Here is a 22,065-nt window from a genome sequence, read left to right as displayed (position 1 = left end):
TTGCTTCTATATAACTCACTTGAATCTTTCAAATATGGCCATTTCCCATAGAACCATGGGCTTCCCAGGCAAAGAATCCACCCGCAATGCAGGAGATGCAGGAGACACAGGTTCAGTCCCTGGGTCAGGAAGATCCCATGGAGGAGGGCATAGCAACCCACTCCAGTATTCTTGCCTGGAGAATCCCATGGACAGAGGAGCCTGGTGGGCTACGGTCCGTAGGGTCACAGAGAGTCGAACACAACTGAAGTGACTGAGCACACACGCATAGAACCCTGTGGTCATTATCACTGCTTATAAAATCAACAGTACTTCATTGTCTTCATGCAGTAGTCAGTCTGAAATTGAGGGTCTTTGGGATTTATGGCCACATGTCTCTTAACCATTGCTCTGTGACTTCCCCAACCTTGGACCCCCACCCCCGCCAACTGCACTCTCCTATGAGAGTGTGCTCTTTCTACAGCAGCTCTTTACTCTCTGATCCCCAGACCCACCAGGAACTCAGGTAGTATTCTGCCTTCAGCCTCATGCCCTTCCTCTAGGCTATGGCAGGGTCATAGGTGTGAAAAGGACCTTCTGCTAACCCCTGGGGACACTTCTGTGGGAGGAATGATCCTTCCTGGAAGGTGTTGGGGCAGGAAAGTCAGTTAATGACAGCTGAGACATGCCAGGCTACTGCTTTGGGGTATAAGTCAGTGCTTCCCAAAATGTGGTGCACACGGGCAATTCTATGGGATAGATAAGCATTAACAACAACAACAAAAAGAACTAATATATTTATTCTAATCTTCATTTTGAAATGTCAGAATTGTACATCAAGCCCATGATTTCATAGATATCATTACAGTGAATGAGGCCAGGCAAAAATGTTTGACAATTTTAAGGTCGATTTGGGAAAATATGTTAAATAAATAATCATACAGAGGTATTTGGATAAGGCAAAAAAATTCCTAGTGTGACCCAGTCCCTGAAGTCTAAGAGCCACGGTACAATGGGAGGAGAGGAGGTTTAGACTAAGGTCATGTTAGTCCAGGCTTTACTAAGACCCCTGCTTAGTTATTAGCCAGCAAGCAAATCACTTATCTTGTGGCCTCACTCTTTCACCTGTACAATGGGGCTATGCCTGTGTGCCTTGTTGATGTCAAGCTCAAAAAGGGCAACTAAGACAAAGACAAGTTTTAAAAATATTCTAGGAACGCCCCTGATTTAAGCCCTCTGTACCTCCTGTCACTCACCCCACTCCCAAGGGTCTGTGCAACACGAAACCTGGATCCATCCACTCCCATCAGCTCTAAGTGCTTCAGGTCGTTAAGCCTGGCCATTGTAATAAGCATCGATTACCATTAGCAACATTATTATATTTACCCAAGATCCCTGGTGCATACAGAAATGCAGAGGGCTCTCCCGCATCTTCTGCTTTACAAGAACGATTTGCCGTGTCTAAAAACCATTTCTAGAATTAATTTGCCTACTGCAAACAATTTATATTAATGAAAACACATTGAGTTGGGGGAGGTTGGTGGGGGGTGTTCTGCCTGCAGAATATGTTTGCTTTGTTCACCTAGAATAAAAAGAGTTTGCGTGCGTGTTTGTTTTGAATAAATGAATAGCTGGGTGACAGGAGGAAGGTCTGCCCGTGCATCTGATCCAACTCGGTCTAGCAGTCCTCTCCAGGGCGGATGGGGACGTGGGCAGGAGACAGGGCCGGGTGCTTACATTTTAATACGCTATGATGTCTGTCATCTGCTTCTCTGTATTTACGACCCCCTCACGCTTGCATTTGATCGTGGTGGAGGAGGAAGCTGCCACCCCCTTCCCAAGTCACACCCAAGGCTTGGAGTCAGCCCAAGTGGGGGCCTCTGAGTCCACAACCCCAGCCCTCCCTGCATGAATCTCTGAAAACCGTGCCCTGTTCTTTGCAGCAGCCACTCTCCCCCTGTGTGTGCTTATTTTATTTATTTGGGTCAATGAGGCTCATTTTCCTCTCTACAGATGGCAGCAGGGTCCCCTGATCCTGCATGATGTTCCCCAATTGTCAGAGCAGGAGGGAGATGGGAGGAAGAAGAAGAAGGGGAGAAGGATCCAAGGGGGTTGGGGGCTGTGAGAATGGGGACAAGAACCCCAAGCCAACCTCACGCATCCGCTTCCCTTCCTGGGCATTGATGTCAACATTTGGGTCGCAGTCTCCCCCACCCCGCCCCACTGCATCCTTCTGTTTGGATACAAGCATCTCAGATGTTTCGTGCTCGACAATCCCTTGATGACAATGTACTTCAGAGCTTTTTCCAGCAGCCGAGCTGAGGCTGTGGGGTGTGAAGGCTCCGGCTCTGCCTCGCCAGCATCCAGGGTACATATGTGTTTGCATAATAACCTACAAAATGCTTCTTGCCCCTCGATGTGCCTGCTCAGGGGCCTCAGGGAGGAGGGCTTTGTCATCACGGCTTTGTGTGGGAACTGCAGCCCGTGTTAGCCTGGATTAATTTGCCCCTGCAGTTTGCACAGGCTACCTAAGGTCAGAAAGGAAAGCAGAAGTGACGAGAATGGGCCCTCCCATGACCAGGGGGGCACTTGGACCTCAGTGAATGCACCCCTTTGTCCCAGAGAAGGGAAGCCTGCAATGCCAGCACACAGCGCCCTCCCAGGAGGAGCTGCTGACAAAGACAGCAGCCTTGGGGGTGTGTGAGATCCAGACCCCGGTGCCACACAGCCTGGGCCACTCCCAGACCTGCCAGCTTCAACCTATGTCCCCTTAGTGCCTCAGCTTCCTCACTCTCGAAATGAGGGTAACGGTGGGAACCTGGCCCAGAGGGTTGTCGTGGGATTAAATGAGTTCATGTCACCAGTGTGCTTAGAATGGCACCTGCCACGCTGAAGTGCAACGTCAGTGTTTGTGAAGTAAATACTATGCACCGTGTCACCCCAGTGGTGAAAGGCTACCCGGAGGTTTAGAACGATATTGTCACCAGGTCCCAGAGGTCAGACCTCAAGATCTGAATCCTGGATAAAGAAGGGCAGGGACCTTCAGGCCCAGGGAGGCTTCGCACGGCCCTCCCACTGACCCCTACCCCACTGAGGAGGGAGCCCTCGAAAGGCCCGCATTGGTGCCGGCTTGCTCTGTCTCTGCCTCTCAGTCAGGTGGGAATAAGGGACACAGAGGCAGTGTGAAGAGCAGTAAGGGCTCTAATCCTGAAAACCAAGGGAGGCTTTTTTTAAAATTTGCAATTCCTTCCCTTTCAATCTCCACTCCCAGAAGAGTAACTGCTCCGATTCTGTCCCCTGCCCCATTCGCTCATCATCTCGGTGACGGCTCTGCGGGACAGCCAGGGATCCAGGCTGCAGAGAGACTTGGAGAACGTTGGTCTGACTCAGCTCTGACAGGCAGCTCCTCCATCTGGGGTCCCAGGCTCCCTGGAGGAGGCGGGGGTGGGGGGATGACAGGAGATGTCAACAACACTCAGAGCCGGGACCAGGCTGGCGGCACTTTTTACATCCCTCAGACCTGCAGCGGGGCTGGGGAGCAGAGCAGGTGCTGGGAGGCAAATCGCAGGGTCACAGAGAAGCGAGGTGGTGGCGGGGGAAGGGAGAGTGGAGGGTGGCAGCGTGATGGGGAGGTTGGAAGGGGCATGGATCTGGGTGTCAACAGCCTGCCTCACGGGAACCCAGGCTTCAGCATCTCCTAACTGGCTGACTTTGAGCAAGTTACTCACCTCCTTTCCCTCTCAATTTCTTCAACTATTAAATAGAGATAATAATAGTGTCTGTATCACAGGATTTTTTTTGAGAGGGAATTAAATGAGATGCTCGTAGCACTGATTCATTGCCTGGCACGTCAGCTATCTCGGTTACCCAGACACGTGAAGGCAGTGGTGACGATCTTGGCCTCAGAGGGCATCCCCAGGGGTGGCAGCAATGGCAATGACTCCTGGAACAAGCTGGGTGGATGCCATGGCATGTGGCCACCTGCCCAAAGAACCTGTCCAGGAAAGGGCCACCCTGACTGTATGTCTGTCCTGGAGGATGAGACCAGATAGGACTGTAGGAGGCTATTGGCTAGAACCCCAAGGGGCCTCACACCTTGTGATAATCACTGTGCTCCAGAAAGGTGAGCTTGGCCTTGGCACTGGCAATCTTTACCCCCAAAAACCAAGGTGCCAGATGCCAGATCACTGAAACCCTGGGAGATGTCATCCTAGGTCCAGAAAATGGTTTCTGCTCCAGGAATCAACCTCAGTCAATGTCCTTTAGTGGATAAGAAAGCACTGTATCGCCCAGCTCATGGAAAGGCTGGGTTCTGAAGCCTCTTCCCTGCCCTTAGAAACCCATCACAGAAGCATGGGCTGGATGGAGAGAGGGAAGCCTTCCTCTCTGGAAAGATCTGGCTGGCTCCCTAGATCCAAAGAGCCTTGCAAGAGACCTTCCTCCAATTGTCTTGATTGAGCACATTGGGCCCCTTCCCTCCAGCATTTCCCCTCTAGCCAAAGAGAAGTGAGGCCAAAGACTGGGGAGCTGGAAGGGGCAGGCATCAAGGGTAAGTCCCTCTGCAGTTGCCAGGACATCCCTGGAAGAGGAGAGAAGCAGGAAGGCCTGTCAGGAAAGAACCCTGGGGAGAGTTCTGCCTACTCTGTGCCGTTAGCCCCCTCCCCAGCACCACTAAGACCCCAGCTGTTGCTTCAGGAAGGGAAATGGGAACTGGAGAAAACAGGGTTCAATCCAGCGCTGCTGTGGACTCTCTGATCTCCTGAAAAGGTTCAAGATTTAGATTTTGTGTCTCATGGCAAGCTTCAGTCTGCCCAAAGGACCAGTGGGATGTGTATTTGGAGCATAGGCAATAGGGTGTCTAGAAAGAGAACACTGGAAAAAAGAGGGTGTCTTTGCCAGGACTGACTTGGGGGAAGGAGAAGGGTGAGATGCATTCTTAGCCCAGGGTGAGCTTTATTACAAGCGGTACCCTACTTTGGTGGGGGTTAAAGGTCAGGCTGCCCTAAACCTAGGGGCTGGGAAGTTAAGGACAAATGTTGATCTTCCCACTGGGATGTTGCAAGGGGGTAGGGGGCCCTCCTTAACTCAGATGGCTACCTTGTGGGGTCACAATGTGAGATATGAAGGAATGCCTGTGTCCTGTACCTTGGGGGTGGGGTCCGCAGTTTCCCCATCCATCCTCCCATGGAGCCCAGATCATGCTGTCATGTCCACAGATGGAAGAGTGGGTAAGGTGGGAAGCAGGCAGCTGCAAGGTGCAGAGAACAGAGCTCCGGGTCCAGAATTGAGAGCCCTGCATTCTCATCCTAGCTCTGCCACCAACTGTGTGACCTTGGGCATGTCCCTTCCCCTCCTTAGTTTCTGTAAAAGGAGGAGGTTGGTCCAACTGGCTTTCAGGTCTCTCCTCCTGGATTCTAAGCTTCTAAAAGTGGCCAGTCACACCAAAGGCATTCATGCCGTTATCAGCAAACATTTACTAAGAGGCTCCCCTGCTCCAGGCATGGTGCTGGATACTCAGAACACCCGGATAAATCAGGGAGCATCCTGCCCTCTGGGTGCTCGAGGGGACAGACCCATGGTATAAAAGCAAATGCTATGAGAACATGGAAAGGTGTGATTCATTCTGACAGGAAATTGGCCAAGAAGGTTTCACAGAGGAAGTGACATTTCAGCTCAGCCTCCAGGAATGAATGGGGGTCCCCTGCCCTGGCGACTCGCACTCCCCAAGCTCCTCGACAGAATGCACCAGCTTTGCCACCAGTCTTGTCCTGCTGCCGCCTCCTACGTCACAGCTCGCTGAAGACCAGCAGGGGGTGCTCTTAGAAGTCAGCTGTACCACCCCAGAGTCCCAGTGACATCCCCAAAATACCAGTGCCACTCTGTTTATGTACTCGTACAGATGTATTTGTAGAAACTATGAAACCCCTCACTCGAGACAACAGATGACTCCCCCAAAATCATCTCCATTTGATTTGAAATGCACTTTAAGGGGTCAAAAATATGAATTCCTAATTCTGCTTTTCTGAGCATCAGGATGAGATGAGTCACATGGAAACATTGAATGACTGTGAAGAGAGGAAGCCCAGAATAACCCGAGGGTAGAATATTGGCAGAAATTATCTGGACGGTATCATCAAAATGAAACAGTAGCAAATAGTCAGGCCATCCATTACTAACTCGTAATCTTCGCTCTGACTCTAAGTCACGTTATAATAACAAGAGGTAACATTTTCCTCGGACCAGCCCTGTGCGTCATCCTTCCAACAACTCAGTGAGGTCGGACCTGCTGTCAAACCAGTCTACAGAGGAGGAGACCGAGTACCCTGGCCTGAGCCCGTGCTCTTTTCCTCTGCGCCGCAAGTGAATGTGCCATACCCTCTCTGTTCACTGGGGACAATGTGCATATTGATTTTTCCTGACTTAGAACACGGGACAAATAGTAGACATGCCAGGAGCCACCCAGACCCTGAGAATGTTGCTCTGAGGACCCTGAAAGGTGGAAACAGAAGCAATCTAGTTTCACCCTAAGCAAGTCTTATTGATCCACCAGGTGTCCAAGGGGCGCTCTCTGGATCTGGGCAAACTTGGTCCCAGGTGATAACTTGACACAGGTCCAATGGCAGACAGATACCTTGCTTTCCAGCTCAGCTTTGAGATTGGTTAGTGAAAAGGAAAGTGAAAATGTTAGGTGCTCAGTCCTGTCCAACTCTTTGTGACACCATGGACTGTAGCCCACAGGTTTCTCTGTCCATGAAATTCTCCAGGCAAGAATACTAGAGTGGGTAGCCATTCCCTTCTCCAGAGGATCTTTCTGACCCAGGGATCAAACCTGAGTCTTCTGCTTTGCAGGCAGATTCTTTACCATCTGAGCCACCAAATGCCCCATCTCAGGATTGAGTTTGCCTCTCTTCCTCCTGTTCCAAACCCTCCAGGAGTTGGTAGGACTCTTTACTTGGTGGGGTGGGAGTAGGGGTGTAGGGCAAGTGGTGAATTAGACTGAGATCCTGGCATCTGAGTCTCCATGTAGAAATGGAGCTAGAACAAAGCCAGGATCCCTGCCCCTCAGGGTTAGAGCCCAAAGTTAGAGACGAGGGAGATGAGGCCGGCATGAGTTAGTCATCTGAATGCAAGAGGACAGAAGTGGAAAAGAATTTAAATGTGTTTCTATTTTCTTAGTTCCCTGAGGGTCCCTTAATGTTGCATGGAGAGGTAGGGGAAAGGCATTGGGGAGTAGAATAATCTCCACAAAGCAGGCTTGGCCCTTGGCCATGAGAAGATGACCCCCCACAGGGCACCAGGAAGCCCACACCCCCACCCCAAAATGTCAGAGCTTCTTTCCTTTCCTGAAAGCGTCACGCCTGTTAAAATGCAAATTCCTGGAGAAGAGCCATGCTAGACCATCAGTCCTTTTTGCCCACTGTCTGATGGGGTCCAGCATCCCTCACCAATCATAGGGAACGTGGGGTTGGAAAGGGCCTCTAAGATCTCTGGGTTCAGCCCCCTCCCATGTAGTTGAGGAAGATGTGGAGAGGGCATGACCTGTCACAAGGAAGTGGGGTTAAGAAGGGGTCTGGAGCTATGCTGTCAGATGCTTCCCGAAGGACTCACAGGCTAATGGGGGGGCAGAGGCAGACAGGGACTTGGAGCGGGGTGGCTAACAATGCAAGGCTAAGGGTAATGGCTCTGTGACACGGGATAAGGGAGACAGCGGTGTGGGTTAGGACCATCAGGAAAGTCACCCAAAGAGCTGGGGCTGCAGCTGAGCATTGCAGGGTGGCAGGTATTTGGATTGAGATGGGTAAGGGATTCACATAGGGGTGAGATGGATCAGGCCGTGGAGGCTGAACAAGCAGGCTTACATTTTGGAGAGCATCCCTTAGAGAAAGAGGAGCAGAGGACTCTTGAGTAGAGGGTTGCTGAGGTGGGAGCAGTGTTGAGAAGATATGCATGACAGAAGGGTAAGCAGAAGGAACTGGAAAGGGACAGACACAGAGGCAAGGAGACTCAGATGTGAACGGTCTGGTGATGGAAGGATCCCAAGACTGTCCAGAGGCCCCAGAGCAACGTGGGGAAGGAAAAGGCCATGGTTTCATGAATCAGAAAACCACCTAGTCACTGGGTGACCATGAATCACTCACTTCATCTTTCTAGGCCTCAGCGTTCTCATCTGTAAAATGGGAATGGCTGTGTTAATAATATCCCTGCCTCCTGTGCAAAGTTGTTGTAAGAACGAAATGAGATCATGATGTGAATGGATTCTGGGAAGAGTGAAGGGCCGGGAACATCTTCTGGTCCCCTTTCTCTCTTGAAAATCAGTACTGAAAAGCCACGCTCACACCCTAAGCTTCAGCACATTCAACCTTATTCATTTCAAAGCACAAATAGAACCTCTTTCTTTCCAGCACACTGGGATAAACTAACCAGACTCCTGGTGGCCAAAGATGCTAGTTGGGGCTTTTAGGGGCCTGCTCCACTGTGCGGGCCCCACCCAGCAGCACTGGGGCCCATGGGAATCCACATCCAGGCACAGACATGATCCACTAGCCAGGGCACCAAGCTCAGCCAGCCCCAGAAACGGAGGGTCCTGGCACTGAGGCTGGGCCCTGTGGCTTCCTTGCTCTCCCTTAGAGTCTGGTCCTCTCTGGTTTTCACTCAGTAGGCTTGCGGGCCCCTCATTCTCCATCCAACCATGAGCAACCCTCCCCCTTCCTCCCCACATGCTTCCCCAGGCATCCTTAGGCATAACCATTTAATTTATTTATATTTATGAAACCTCCAACTAGGTCAATGCACTTTCATGCACATCTTAATAATTGTTGATATAGTGGGAGGGGTGGGTAGAGAAAAGGGTCACATGGGCTGTGGAAACTGGCTCATCCCTCTCTCCACCAGCGAGGTCATCAGGGACCCAGTGCAAGGAAAATGCCTTTGTTGGTGTACTAATTGCTGAGTCCGTATCAACGCTGCCTTCCACAGCCCCCGTCAGCACTTCTCCAAAGAAATGGAGAAGAGTTTTATGGTTTCAAACCACATTGCACCCCCAGATCCCATTGGACTTGTAAATGGATGCAGAGCCCCAAATCAACAAAGCAGCAGCTGAGATGAATTTAGACACTGAGTCCAAAAGAAAGCAGGCTGTGATTCTCCCAAGAAAGGGAACTTAACCTTTCTCTTCTGCAAGTCCTTGACGCCTTTCTTGTCCCCTGCACTCACCCTGTCTTCTCAAAATGAGCTTGCTCTTACTTGATCCAGAGACCTCCTTGAGAACTGTGCTGTGTCTTACAGGAAGTTGTAACCTAGGGGTCAGGTGCGGGTCTCTAATTCATACACAAGAAGTGAATTTTGAGGCAATAGGAATGAACTCAGAGAACAAGAGGGCCTCTGGAAAAAAAGAACAGGATCAATTCAAACCATGAACCAAGTCTGCTGTGTTGGTTTCTAGAAAGACTATAATACCCTGCTCTGCTGAGGGGGTGTCACAGTGATTAAATCCATGGGCTTTGAGATCAAAAATCTGAGTTGAAATCTTGGTTCCAATTAACTTACCAGCTGAGTGACCTTCATCAAGTTAACATTTCTAAGCCTCAATTTCCTCGTCTATAAAATGGGGATAAGAATAGCACGTAATTCAGAATTGTCTTGAGGATGAAAAGAGATAATACGTGCATGTAAAATTCTCAGTGTGTGGATTTTACACGCATTAATCTCAATGCATTATGCTCAGATGCATTGTACTCGGTGAAAGAAGCGGGTCTCGAAAGGCTACCTGCTGTATAATTCCGTTTATATGACATTCCAGAAAGGGCAAGACTACAAGGGCAGAAAACAGATCAGCGGCTCCCGGGAGCTGGGGGTGGGGATGACCACAAAGGGATTGAAGGAGTTTGGCAGGTGACGACATTCTTCTGTATCTTGATTAAGGTGGTATTTACAAGACTATCGGTGTTAGTCCAGATTTTTAGAACTGCGCACTGAAAGGGTGGGTTATACCGAATGCAGATTGTACCTCGTTAAACCTGACTCCAAAAAAAGAGAGGATGCGTTCATGTAAAATCCTAAATGCATGCTGTTTACTAGAAAACTACGCTTTCATGGGTAGTAGGCAATATATGGTGACTCCTCTTATGATCACTCTGGTGGGAAGTCCCTGCCTTCCTCAAAGCCCACAGGCACCGCACGTTCTTCAAAGGGGCGGAAGGGCCGAGTTCCCCAAGGAGACAACCTTGATTCAGCCTCCTTCAATGGTCCCTTCCAGTCTGTGACATTTGCTAAAGGTACCCCACCTCCTTGGCTCACCACGGAATTTTGCGTGCAAATGACTGCGAGTTTTTTGTTCTGGTTTGAAGACCTTGGCAGGCTGGCAGACCTGGGGCCCCAGCCTCAGAGCTTAATAGCCACTTTCTCAACTCCTGTCATTGTTCTGTAATCTGTATAATTTTAGGACCCTGTACGGCGCCTTCTCTAGGCTCATGGTTCCCATTAATAATCATGATCAGCACTTACCTAGGTGCTTTTCATTTTCAAAGCCCATTAATTAACACTAATTAATCCACACAGCAATGCTGGAAGGAAGGGGAGCTATCATTATCCTGGTTGTAAAAAAAAAAAAAAGAAGCAGAGACGAGGAAGGCTCCAGGTGACTTGCCTGTGGCTGCAAAGGGTAGGAAGGGATGAGGAAATTCTAGGCAGAGGATCCCGGGACCCAGGTCCCAGTTCAAGGCTGCAACTCTCAGTAATGATTAAAATGACCAACATTTATTGAGCAACTACTGTGTGCAGGGTACCCCACAGAGATCTTTCCGAGCATTTTCTCAGTTCATCATCACAGCAATCCTGTGAGCACCTCTGACTATGAATCATTCCTTTTATGAAGAAAGAAATGGAGAAACAGAGAGATGAGCACCTGCCCAAGGTTACAGAGTGCACACACAGTCCAGACTTAACCGCTCATTGCTCTCACTCTACCTCCTGACCAGACCACCCCTTACAGCTAACGTTGACCTCAAGTTCCTGGAGGTGGCACCCAAGTGGGACAGGTGCTGGGGACTTTGCATTGTTCTCAGTATGTACAAGGAAGGATGGAAAGGAGCTTTGGAGGCAGCCAACCCAGAAAGTAGAGAACAAAGCTAACCCAGAGCCAACCAAGTGCGCATAGCATCCCCCCACCTCCTGATCACATTCCTTCCCCCTTCTCCTCCAGTTCCTTCCTTAGCCCAGGAGAAGACTATGAGTTCATGCTCTTCACCAACATGTGTGGAGCTCAGTACAACCCTGAGCTCTGGGAGCATCTAAAGATGAGTCAGGCCTGGTCCCTGTTTCCATGGAATTCACCGTGTCTCCTAGAAGCAGAGCTTTGAAGCCGGAAACATCCAGAAAGCTCAGTGGCTACAGGAAGCAGTGAAACTCTTCCCTAGTTACTCTATATTCAAAGCTACCTTCTTGCACTCCACAAAATTTGTACACGGAATAACATAATTAATTATTCAATATTCTTTTTTTGGATAGAGAATGTTCATTTTTAATTTTTTTAACTTCTTACACAATTTGAAAAAATATTTTTAGTGGGGTTTTGGGTATTTTTTTAATATTCATTTATTTATTTGACTCAATTTTGAAATTCATTTGGCTGTGCTGGGTCTTACAGCACACAAGATCTTTCACTGTTTGCAGCATGAAGCGATACACTTGGAGAGAAGTAGGTGGATCTGGGATACATTTGTTGATCAAGTCAACAAGACTTGCCAATGACTGGATAAGGGCAGAAAGAAAAAAGGCTAATGCATGTATTTTGGGATTAGCATCTGACTAGATTAAAATGGGAATAGAGTAGATTTATGGAGACTAGGAAGGCTAGAAGAAACAGGTTGGAGTGCTAGGTTCTGTTGTGGACATGTTACCTTGAAATGACTGTTAGGCATCCAGGTAGAGGGGAAAAGTTGGCAGTTCTTTTCTTACTTTGGGACGATTAGGGCTACAGATTCAGACCTGGGAAGTCATTGGCAGATGAGTGGGATTTAAAGCCATGAAAGTAGATACAGAAACCAAGGGAGAGAGTCTAGATAGAGAAGGAAGTTTAGGACATTGCTGTGTACCCCTATTTAGATGTAGAACAGAAGAAAGGAGTCAGGAAAGGAGAGGGAGAAGGTGTGGCAATGGGGAGCAGGGTCGGAATCAGGATAAAATGCCATCATGGAAGCCAAGAGAAGTAAGGGTCTCAGTAAGGAGGGGTAAAGGCCTCCAATGCGACAAGTAGGACAAGAAGATCTTCCCTAGCCCCACAGTTCCCAAGCGTGGAAATCACTGTGGGCTTTTTTTTAACATATTGATGCTCAGGCCCTACCAAGAGCTGTTGAATTAGGCAATCTAAAGGCAGGACTGGAATATCAGTACTTTGTAAAACATCCTCCAGGTGATTTTGGTCCAGCCAGGCCATGGACCAGGACCAGAGAACACTGCTCCAGGCCCAGCTCCTGGGCCAGAGACCAGAGAGACTCAGTAACCTTGGGTGATACCTGTACTAGGAGACTCTAGGATTAGACCACACTGCCTATTACGTAATTTGGTGCTCTGTCCATTTCACAGCATTGTTACTGTGGATTTGAGGGGGTGGGGAATAGGGTTTACTGTATAGAAATAAGTTGTAAGATAGATTTAAATCAGGGACTCAATTTCGAAATGAAGTCCCAGCCATGTGTAAAGTGTATTGCCTCTGCGTAAGATGCCTAGAATATTCAAGTCAACGGTAATTAGCCTTTGAAGGCGATCGTTGCTGTGCCTGCAACCCAGTTCTCAATTACCTGCATTTGGATTATCCACTTGCAGTGATGAAAATGTTGACTCTGAAGCTGATTGTTTCCTGACACTCAGGACGCAGCGGGATCCTTCTCTCCATTAGCTCCTGCCTGATCGGGAACTGAAAGCAAGAAGGGTTTAGGGTACAGAGAGAAAAGAGCTCGCTGAGAACAGTCAGGCTTCACTTGTGTTGTATGAGGCTTTGGGAAGGGGTGGTGGGGAGGTTTCCTTCTCTAACCATGTCTCACGTGCCAGGCACTGTGTTACGAGCTTCCTGGATACTCTCTTCTTTAATAAGCACCGTATCGTAGCTCTCTAATTCATTTCTATTGACTAAAAAGACACTAGAAGCTGGAGAGTGATAAAAAATGTTGGCAGTAAAATGAGGGGGGACGAAGTAGAAAGCATCCAAGTAAACGTGAGTGGGGTCCAGTGCTGAGAAAGTCACCTGCTCACTTGTAGGGGGGGGAAGAGGAAGGCCACACCCACTGGGTGAGCCAAGTCAGTGATTGTGCTCCACGGTAGCAGCCCCCTTGCACCCTGGAAAGATGGTTGACCCTTTCCCATGGATGAAAACCCCCTCGTGGACCAATGTGGAGTTAGCAAAGCCGAGAATGAGGCCCTCGCCCCTAGCAGGCCAACTGCCCTCCTGCGGCAACTTGCTCACAGATGCTATTGTTAAGTGGAAGCAGGTGGTCCCGGAGGATTTGGGTGAAGGGCCCGGATGCCTCATCATGGGAGTCATCACAGGGAGCCGGCGGGATCCAGCTCAGAGCCAGGCTGTGCTGATGAAGGACAGAATAGGAGCATCACTGGAGACAGGCTGCCCTTCATGGAGGCAGAGTCTGGGAATTCCAGACCTCTGTGCATCCTACCCAGAGCCCAGGCAAGGACTCAGGGACCAGACAAGAACCCCGGGACCAGCCACCCTCTCTCTGTTCTACAGTTCAGACAGGCCTCTCTCCCTAGCCGTGCGGACACAGACTTGACTTTCTGAAAGCCACCCTACAGCACACCACGGTGTGTGGAGAGAAGAGCCCTGCCTGGTATAGAGACCACGAATCACAGTGCCTTAATTAGCGGGGAGGGAGGCCAGGGACAAGCCCCTCAGCCCCAGCTGTGCACCAGGATCTCCAGCAAAAGCAGATGCCAGGACCCCACCCCAGCCTACAAACTCAAACTTCACAGGTAGAGCCGAGGCTTCCGAACTTTGAAAAGTGACCCTAATATGCAAAGATTGAGAACCATTAGATCTATTATTTTAAAACTATTTATTTATTTATTTTTGGCTGTGCTGGCTCTTTGCTGCTGCGAGGGCATGTCGCTAGTTGTGGCAAGCAGGGCTGTTATCTGGTTGTGATCGTGGGCTTCTCACTATGGTGGCCTCTCCGGCTGTGGAGCACAGGCTCTGAGGCACACAGGCTTCCGTGCTTGCAGCATGTGGGCTCAGCAGTTGCGGTCCCAGGACTCGGGAGCACAGGCTCAATAGTTGTGGTGCACAGATCTGGTTGCTCCCCGACGTGTGGGATCTTCTCGGACCAGGGATCAAACCCGTGTCTCCTACCTTGGCAGATGGATTCACCACTGGGCCACCAGGGAAGCCCCAAGAACTACTGATTTAAAGTCGATCATAAGGTCCCCTGGAAGCCTTTCCCCTGCCAGGCAACTCATCATAACTGAGCTTCCCTTGAAACCCCATTGGCTCACATGGACTTGGGCCCCTGCGGTTTCACGTGGCCAGGTCTGCCGGGCCAGGCCTCCCCTTCCAGGCCTGTGCAGTGGACTCCATTTTTGCTTCACGTGGTGCGGCTGGTGCTGGTGCCCAAGGGGTTCCCAGGTTTGCCCTGGGCCCCAAGGCAGGTGAGAGAGCCCAGAGGACCTGATACCCTAGAGCTCACCTGGTCTGGGGCCTCAACCTCTGTCCTTGGGGGGTGGGAGGGATCCAGGCTCAGGGGCCCGCATGCCTGGAACGGTCCTCAGAGGAGAGATGACAACAGAGGCACAGCAGAGGATGCGGGTTCCTGGGGTTCACATCTGAGGGCTGATGCTAAAAAGCCTACGGGTTAGGGGACAGGCCACCCCACAGCTGTCTGGCAGAGGCTTGTCTGAGACAGAGGACAGGGAACAAGCAGACCACAACAGCTCAGCTTCCAGGTAATAACAGCAGGCAGCCCCGTCCTGAGCCCACCACCAGCCGCCCCGGACCTCGTCTTCTCCTCACAGTGGAGGGGTCTCTAGGATCTTCTGAGAGCAGCACAGACACCCCCGGGCACAGGCCTCTGGGGACCAGCCAGGGAATCATAACGTGCTCTTCTGCCCCACTAATACACAGTGCCCACTGGTCCTGCTGTGGAGCTGGATCCCACAGGGGATAACTGAGACCCAAGGGCCAGAAAGAGGCCCACCCAGGGTGGCCTGGGAGTCAAGGTCAGAGGTCAGGTGGGTGCTCTAAACCTCCCTCCCATCCACCCAACTCCTGGAACAAGAGTTTTGGCCCTCCTTCCTAGCTCCAGAAAACCCTGGGATTTTAGAGCTGGAGGGACCCAGGAGGGAGAAGGGGACCAACACAAGTCCACCTTAGAGCAGCTTTGGAGCCAGCCCTCCACTCCAGGGATGAAGGGATTTCCCCCAGAAAGCCTGGGTCTGGAGCAGCTCTTGGAGTGAGCCGACTCTTCACTGAGCTCACGCCACTGCAGCCCTGGGCACCCAGAGGAATGGCTGTCCTGGAGGGATGGGAAGGATCCAGGACCCCAAGAGGTGTGTGAGGTCGAAGCCCAAGACACCCTGGCTCCCCAGCTTCCAGCCACGGCAGCCTCACCCTCAAGGCATGTCCTGCATGAAGGCCAGGAGGAGGACCTAGCACAACAGCCTGGGGGCTTCAGCTCATCCAGAGAAGCTCTGGAATGCACGTGTCTGCAGATAAGCCTTTATTCCACTGTCCTTCCTTCCGGGAAGGCCCAGCCCCTCCACTCTGTTAACCAAATCCTCCCTGTCCTTAAAGCCTGAGCACCTGATATTCAGCAGAATCAGAGATGCCTTCCCTAAGTCAGAAGACTTACTCGTTTCAATCACACTTAGTGGAGCCTGGCTAAACACCTGTCACCCATGTCAGCCTCATCTCTCCAACTATATTGTATCCTCCTTGAGGGCAGGGACTGTTAAATAGGCAGCTTTTCATCATTTTCTCCCCCTTGCCCTGAATGCACAAAACATACAAGATTAAATACATCGTGTGTATATGTGTGTGTCTGTGTGTGTGCACACACACGAGCACGCACAACAGGGTGGGCCAGGCTATGGATCTTCAAAGTTATATTGGCTCAAACACAGTAGAGGTTTATGTCCAAGGTGATGGCCTGGTCTGTAGGTGACTCTAGGCACCCAGGCCCTCTCCAATCTTATGGTTCCCCCACCCCTAGGGTCTCACGTTGGTTGCATCCCAACACAGAAGGGGAACTAGAACTTGGATATCCACTGCTTTGGAGAAGTCTTGGTCCCAGAACAGCTCAGAGAGGGCTGGGAAGCGAGTTCTATCTAATGCCCAGGAAGCAGGGAGGATGCTACTGAGTAACCATTAGTGGGCACCAGGCTGCCCACCACAGCTGGATGAGATGCCCAGCCCGAGTGATCAGTTCAAGTTCTGGGCTGAGGGAGCCCAGCAGGGGTCTCTCCTCCCTTCGGCCCTCAGTTTCTTCGAAAATAAGTGAACATAAAGCACCTGGCTTTCCCACAAACAGGATGGTGATGGGACCCAAATGATGCAACAGCTCCTACGAGGGTTTCATACTTGACAAGTGCGAGGGCTTTTGTGCTGTTATTGACACTGATGGGTCCTGCCTCCTCTTTGGCTCCTAGTCTCCAACACCATTTGCCTCTCGAATGTTCCGCCAAGTGTGAGGGACCATACATCAGAGGAAGGCGGTCGTAGCTGGCAGGCGCAGGGCGTTCTCCGTCCACTATGCTGGGGTTCCCAGAAGGATGTGATAGGCTGGGTCAGAAGGAGGAAATCAATGCTCTCCTTCATTGGGAAAGGGGTGGCTGCCTTCCCTCCTCCAAAAGTCTCCTCAGGATGTTGCCCTTGGCTCTCCCCTGAGAAGGTATAGGGGAGAACTTGGCCTAAGGGAGAATCTAGCACTCCAAGGGGGTCTGAACCACTCACATGGAGCTGGCAGGATGGGCAGGAGAAGCTGCAGGGAAAAGAGGTTGCTGGCTTCACTGGGAGCTGCAATCTCTGCAGAGCCCCTGGGTGTTGGGACTCCAGGATTCCCACTGAGGAGGGTTCAGCTGGGGCTGATGGAGCACAGGCATGATATTCTCTGGGGCCAGGGATGAAGGGCTCAGGGGAAGGCTCTCAGGAATGGAGAGTAGACTGCCTCCTTACCGAAGCCAGGAGCTCAGGAGTGGTCTTGAGAGATTCCTCCTGACTGGAATCTGATTGGTCAGCATCAGTACCCATCAGTGAGGACCCCTGGAGGCCGGACACAGGCTTGCAGAGAGCAGATGGACAGTCAGCTCTGGGCATGACCCTCTGATGGTAGCAGATCAGGTTTGGATGTTCACATCCCTTCCGTCTGCTCTAGGATCTGTATGTGAGCTTTGGGTGCTGGCTGGAGCCCCTTAGCAGTAGCAGCAGCGTGACCCTGAACATGTCCCCTGACTTCATGTCCCCATTTGGGGAAGGGGATGCTGAAACAGTGGTTCTTACAGCTAAGATAGCATCATTGAAGGTGCCGGGCTTCCAAACTGTTAGCTGACATTACCGTAGTCACCACTGTGACGACAAAGGCTGGAAGAGACCAACACGGAAAGGTCTCTTTTCCCCTCCCTCTGCACAGGGCAAAACCTAGTTGACCCCAGAGTTTGTGAGAACAGGGACTCTGAGGCCCTCCTGCAGGGTCTGGTTCAACCTGCACTTGAATGATCCGAGGGGAACTTGAGCAATGATCTCTTATCTAATGAAAGAGGTACAGCAGCTAACCCGACTTTATTTCCCCTTCAGTGGGTAAGAATGGCTTGCTCACCTTCACTCAACTGAATTTTGAGGACCAGCTCTTTGCAAGGCCCATTCCTGCAGACAGTTGTTTTCTTAATAATTCACCTGCAGGTACTTACTGACCACCTTCTAACGGCCCAGCATTGGTGTTAGATTGGAAATAGGGCCAGCATGACCTGAGTACACACCCCAGGACAAAACAGGGGTAGGGCAGGAAGGCCCTGGCGGGGGACCCAGGGGTGGGGAGGGGAGGTCCCCAAGGACCATACCCCATAGCTGGAAATCGACGCTAATAATGATGACTGGGAAACGCCAGTTACAGCATCAGGAATCTGACTTTTCCTCCTGGCTTCTCCGCCACTAGCTGGCTGATCTGGGACCACCTGCGGCCCCCTCCTCAGCCTCACTCACCTCACCTCCCAGGACTAGGCTGGGAAGCCAAAGAGGCCACAGCTGAGGGAGCCCTTGTGGAAGCCGCAATGAGCTTCTGCGGTGTGAGAACTTTGATTTGAAGAGCAAGGCCAGCGCGCACAGCTGGCGCCACGGGAGCGCGGCGTGAGGCCTGGTCTTCCTCCGCCGTCTTCGCATTGAGCTGCTCTGAGCAGGAGAGCAGAGGACTTGCAGTGCCCCAGGGCCTGAGGCTTCGCCCGGGAAGGCCTGGATCGCAGGAGCACAGAAGGGCAGGCTCTAGGGCTCCGGGAAGCCACAGAGAGTGGAGGGAAGAGCACTGGGCAGCGAGTCCGGACTGGGTTCCTCCTCCCAGCCGGGCCATCACTCACTCCAGGATCCTGGGCAAATCTCTCTCTCTCTTCCTCCCTCTCTCCCTCCCCTGCTCCCCACCAGCCCCACCCCTCCCCACCCCTGCCCCGTGTGCTTCAGTGTCAACATCTGTCAAATACGTACATCAATCCCTACCTCTACGATGTTGAGAGGACTATTAGCAATGTCTGGTGCATAGCAGCTGCTCAATAAATGGTAGAGATGACTGCAGTGATGAGAGTGCTCTACAAAACCCCTTCCTGCTCTGCGGTCCCTGCTCCCACCCTAGAGATACCTCTCAGACCCCGACAACCACAGGTGCTTGAGCAAACTGAGCTGGATACAGCCACTGTTTTCCCTCCAGAGCTCTGGTCTCCCCATACCTTCCCCACCAGGGCTCGGGTCGCTGGACCCTGCCTCTTCCCCTGATGAAGCTTGGATTCCATTATCTCATTTGCCTGAGCTCCTGGTGCCCAGCTGAAGATCATTTGACTCGGGAGCTGGGTCCTGCCCAAGGCCGGCATTAATCCTCAGAGCTTAGCCTCTCCCCTCAGCTGCCACGTGTGGAAAGCTGGCCTTGCAGCTGGCGTGGAGCCAGGCTGGCGGGGAGCAGACCTAATCCCACTTTGAGCTCTTCAGGGAGCAAGGCCCCAGCCTCAGCACCAGCTTCCAGCTGCCTTGGCTGGGGGCATCCCTGTATTTTAGCTGAACCTCCCCACCCCCAACACATGCAGGGTTGTGGCCCTCAGTGGTCCCTGGGGTTGGTAGGCATAGTCAGCAAAGAACTCCACCATCTGCCACTGGCCACTAGAACAGCATTTCCAAAGTGTGATAGTCAGGGAAATTGTAATTGGTCTCACACACACAGTGAACCCATTCTTTATGCAGGACTTCTCAGAGCCTTTAATTGCTCAGTTGCCAAAAATATAATGAGCACCTGCCAAGTGCCGGGTATGCGACTAACTGGGAATGGGTGGTAAATAAGACAGACAAGTTTTGTGCTCTCACGGGGCTTGTATTCTAGTGGAAGGAGATAGAAGATAAGCAAATGAGAGCTTTAAATAGTGGCAAGCCCTACGAAGCAGGTAAACCAGTAAAGGCTAGAAATTGATTGATGTGTTAGGGTGTGTTGTGAATCCCCAGGGGCAGGCAGGACCGAATTTTCTATGACCAGTTCTCAAGACCAGGATTCCTTGGAAAGGTCTTGAGGAAACAAGCACTAGAATGATCTTTCTAAAACTCAGATTAAACATGGTCAGTCTTTAGTGTTAAACCCCCTGAGTTCCCCCCTCATCTCCAAAACAGCATTCAAGGTCTTCTCTTGGCTGGCCCCCACCATTCTAGCTCATTTGTCTCCTTCCCTCTCTAAAGGTTGCTGGTTTGACATGCTCCCTCACATTCCCAAGTTTGCCCAGGGTGGTCTCACTTCTCAGAAAGTCCTCTCCACTTTATTTGTCTTTGCAAACACATCCTTCAGGGCTCTAACAGAAGGTAAGCAATCTGCTGTAATAAACAGCTCCAAGATCTCAATGACTTAGTACCTTACAAGTTTATTTCTCACATCACATCCCTATGAGTCACTGGGGGCCAGGTTCTTCTCCTGAGGTCTCAGAGTCTTCCACTGAAATCCAGGTATGTGGCCAATAAGTGGAGAAGAGGAGGTGAGTGTGGAGGAACATGCGGCAGCTCTTGGGAGCCAGGTCTGGAGTGGGTGCATCGTTTCAGCCTGTATCCCATTGTTCAGTCATACAGGCCTACCTGGCTGCAGGGAAGGCTGGGAAATGTAGTTTTCTCTTGGCCTACAAGGAAAGGAAACTGGACCAGTAACAGTTATCTGAGCCACCAAGACCCAGTTCAAATGTCACCACCTCCCTGAAGCCTTTCTGACTTCTCCTTAGCAAAAAATAGTACAGAATAAACTAAAGGTGGTAGTTTGGTGTGATGGGAGGCAGGATGGGAATTAAGAGGCCTGAGTTCATGTTCTGTCTCTGCAATTTGCGAGCAGGGGTGGAGGGTAACCTACCTTCTGACTCCTTCACTTGACCAGCTCTCTAACTTTGCACAAGTTATTCTGTAGGTCTCCATTCCCTAAAACAAATATCGTATAAAACAGATGATGATGATGATGATAAAAATTACCTGGAAGGATAGGGTAACTCAATCCACATGAAGTGCCTGAGCCATAGTGAGCATTCAAAAATATTATCTGTGACTAGCATAAACACTTAAAATTGGGTCAGGTCATCAGACCCTGGGGTTGGGGAGACAGTTCTCCAAGAGACGTCTGCCCATCTCACAGATGAACTGACTCTTCTGCAGCTCTGAGCTCCTGTACATGGGGTGGGCGTTGGGTGGGGCATCCCCCGCATCCCTGGTCTGGCCCTACCCCCAACTCAGTCTTCCGGCTGCCTTTTTCACATCTTGTGTGGTTTACTCTCTGCCCTCGGCGTGGTCCTCTCTGTCACACAGTTCATCCCGTGGGGAAGCAGGGCAACATTTGTCATTTTCTCTCGGCTTCTCACTTTTCAGATTCTCCCCACGTCAGTACCCATGCTAATAGTTTTCCTCTTCTGCCCAGCACTTAATAACACTTGCTGCCTTTACATTTTCCAAACAAAAAGGAGTTAACGTAATGGTGGTGAAATGCCTCAAAACTAAGCACGAACAGCAAACGTGAGAGGCACGCACGCCGTGACAGAGGCGGCCCAGATGACACAGGAGGGCGTTAAGGACCTCAGGGCAGCCGATGAGACTCAATTTCCCTCTGGCGCGTAGCTTTGTTCACATCTGTGAAAGTTTGGAGGTAGAAAGTTCACAAGGAGAGGAGCTTTTATCAGTTGTTTTTAAAATGCAGCTGGCCCCCGAACCCTCCTTCCCAGCCCTGCCTGGTTTCCACCACAGTCGGGGTTCAGTATTTAACAAGCTTCTAGAGCTAGAGGCTTGGGGGTGAGGGCTAAGCTGGGCTGCCTGCACCGTGGATCCTGCAGCGCTGTCTACCTTGTTCGATGCTGGTTTGTTCTTTGGGTGTGCTTTTTCCTCTCTTTCCTTTATCCTCATTTTCCTGAATCTCTTTTAACTTTCCTTCTATGTGCAAGAAATAAGCACACTATAATAAAGCAGCCAATTGCCCCCAGGACTGGAGTTGGGGCGGATGACACACCAACAAGGAATTGGGTTTGGTGTGGTTTTTGACATTCATCTCATGTCAGTAAGCAGTTGTCTGGGATGGGAGGTGTGAGTGGGGCACGCTGATGAATAGCAATAATTGTATCTATTTATTTTGGGCTGCACCGGGTCTTCCTTGCTGTGCAGCTTCTCACTGCAGTGGCTTTTGTTGTGAGCATAGGCTCTAGAGTGCAGGCTCAGTAGTTGTGGCGCATGGATTTAGCTGCCCCGTGGCATGTGGGATCTTCCTGGACCAGGGATCGAACCTGTGTCCCCTGCATTGGCAGGCAGATTCTTAACCACTGGACCATCAGGGAAGTCCCGATGAGTAGCAATAATAGTAGCCCTTTATTTTCTACATTGGAGCTTTCTATGCA

The 22,065-nt window shown here is 50.9% G+C and overlaps 1 protein-coding gene and 1 long non-coding RNA gene across 6 annotated transcripts in view; one reads left to right on the top strand and one right to left on the bottom strand.

Annotated features, from left to right (window-relative positions):
- DSCAML1 (DS cell adhesion molecule like 1) overlaps positions 1-22,065 on the top strand; it is a 369,146-nt gene that overhangs the window by 221,915 nt on the left and 125,166 nt on the right. The window lies entirely within an intron of this gene.
- On the bottom strand, positions 2,396-21,059 carry LOC129628742 (uncharacterized). Of its 5 annotated transcripts, XR_008702885.1 has the most exons (6): positions 20,663-21,059; positions 18,176-20,322; positions 17,153-17,257; positions 13,220-16,759; positions 12,777-12,892; positions 2,396-3,408 (listed from the first exon to the last, which is right to left on the bottom strand). It is a non-coding gene; the product is annotated as an uncharacterized LOC129628742 (long non-coding RNA). The 5 variants fall into 5 exon arrangements; XR_008702882.1 differs by lacking the exons at positions 18,176-20,322; positions 20,663-21,059 and having other exon boundaries at positions 2,400-3,408; positions 13,220-14,876; positions 15,590-16,759; positions 17,153-17,920; XR_008702883.1 differs by lacking the exons at positions 18,176-20,322; positions 20,663-21,059 and having other exon boundaries at positions 2,397-3,408; positions 13,010-16,759; positions 17,153-17,920.

This window comes from Bubalus kerabau, chromosome 15, assembly GCF_029407905.1.
Source record: "Bubalus kerabau isolate K-KA32 ecotype Philippines breed swamp buffalo chromosome 15, PCC_UOA_SB_1v2, whole genome shotgun sequence".
Lineage (NCBI taxonomy): Eukaryota > Metazoa > Chordata > Mammalia > Artiodactyla > Bovidae > Bubalus > Bubalus kerabau.
Note: the sequence above shows the minus strand (reverse complement) of the source record. Positions and strands in the feature narration are given on the sequence as shown.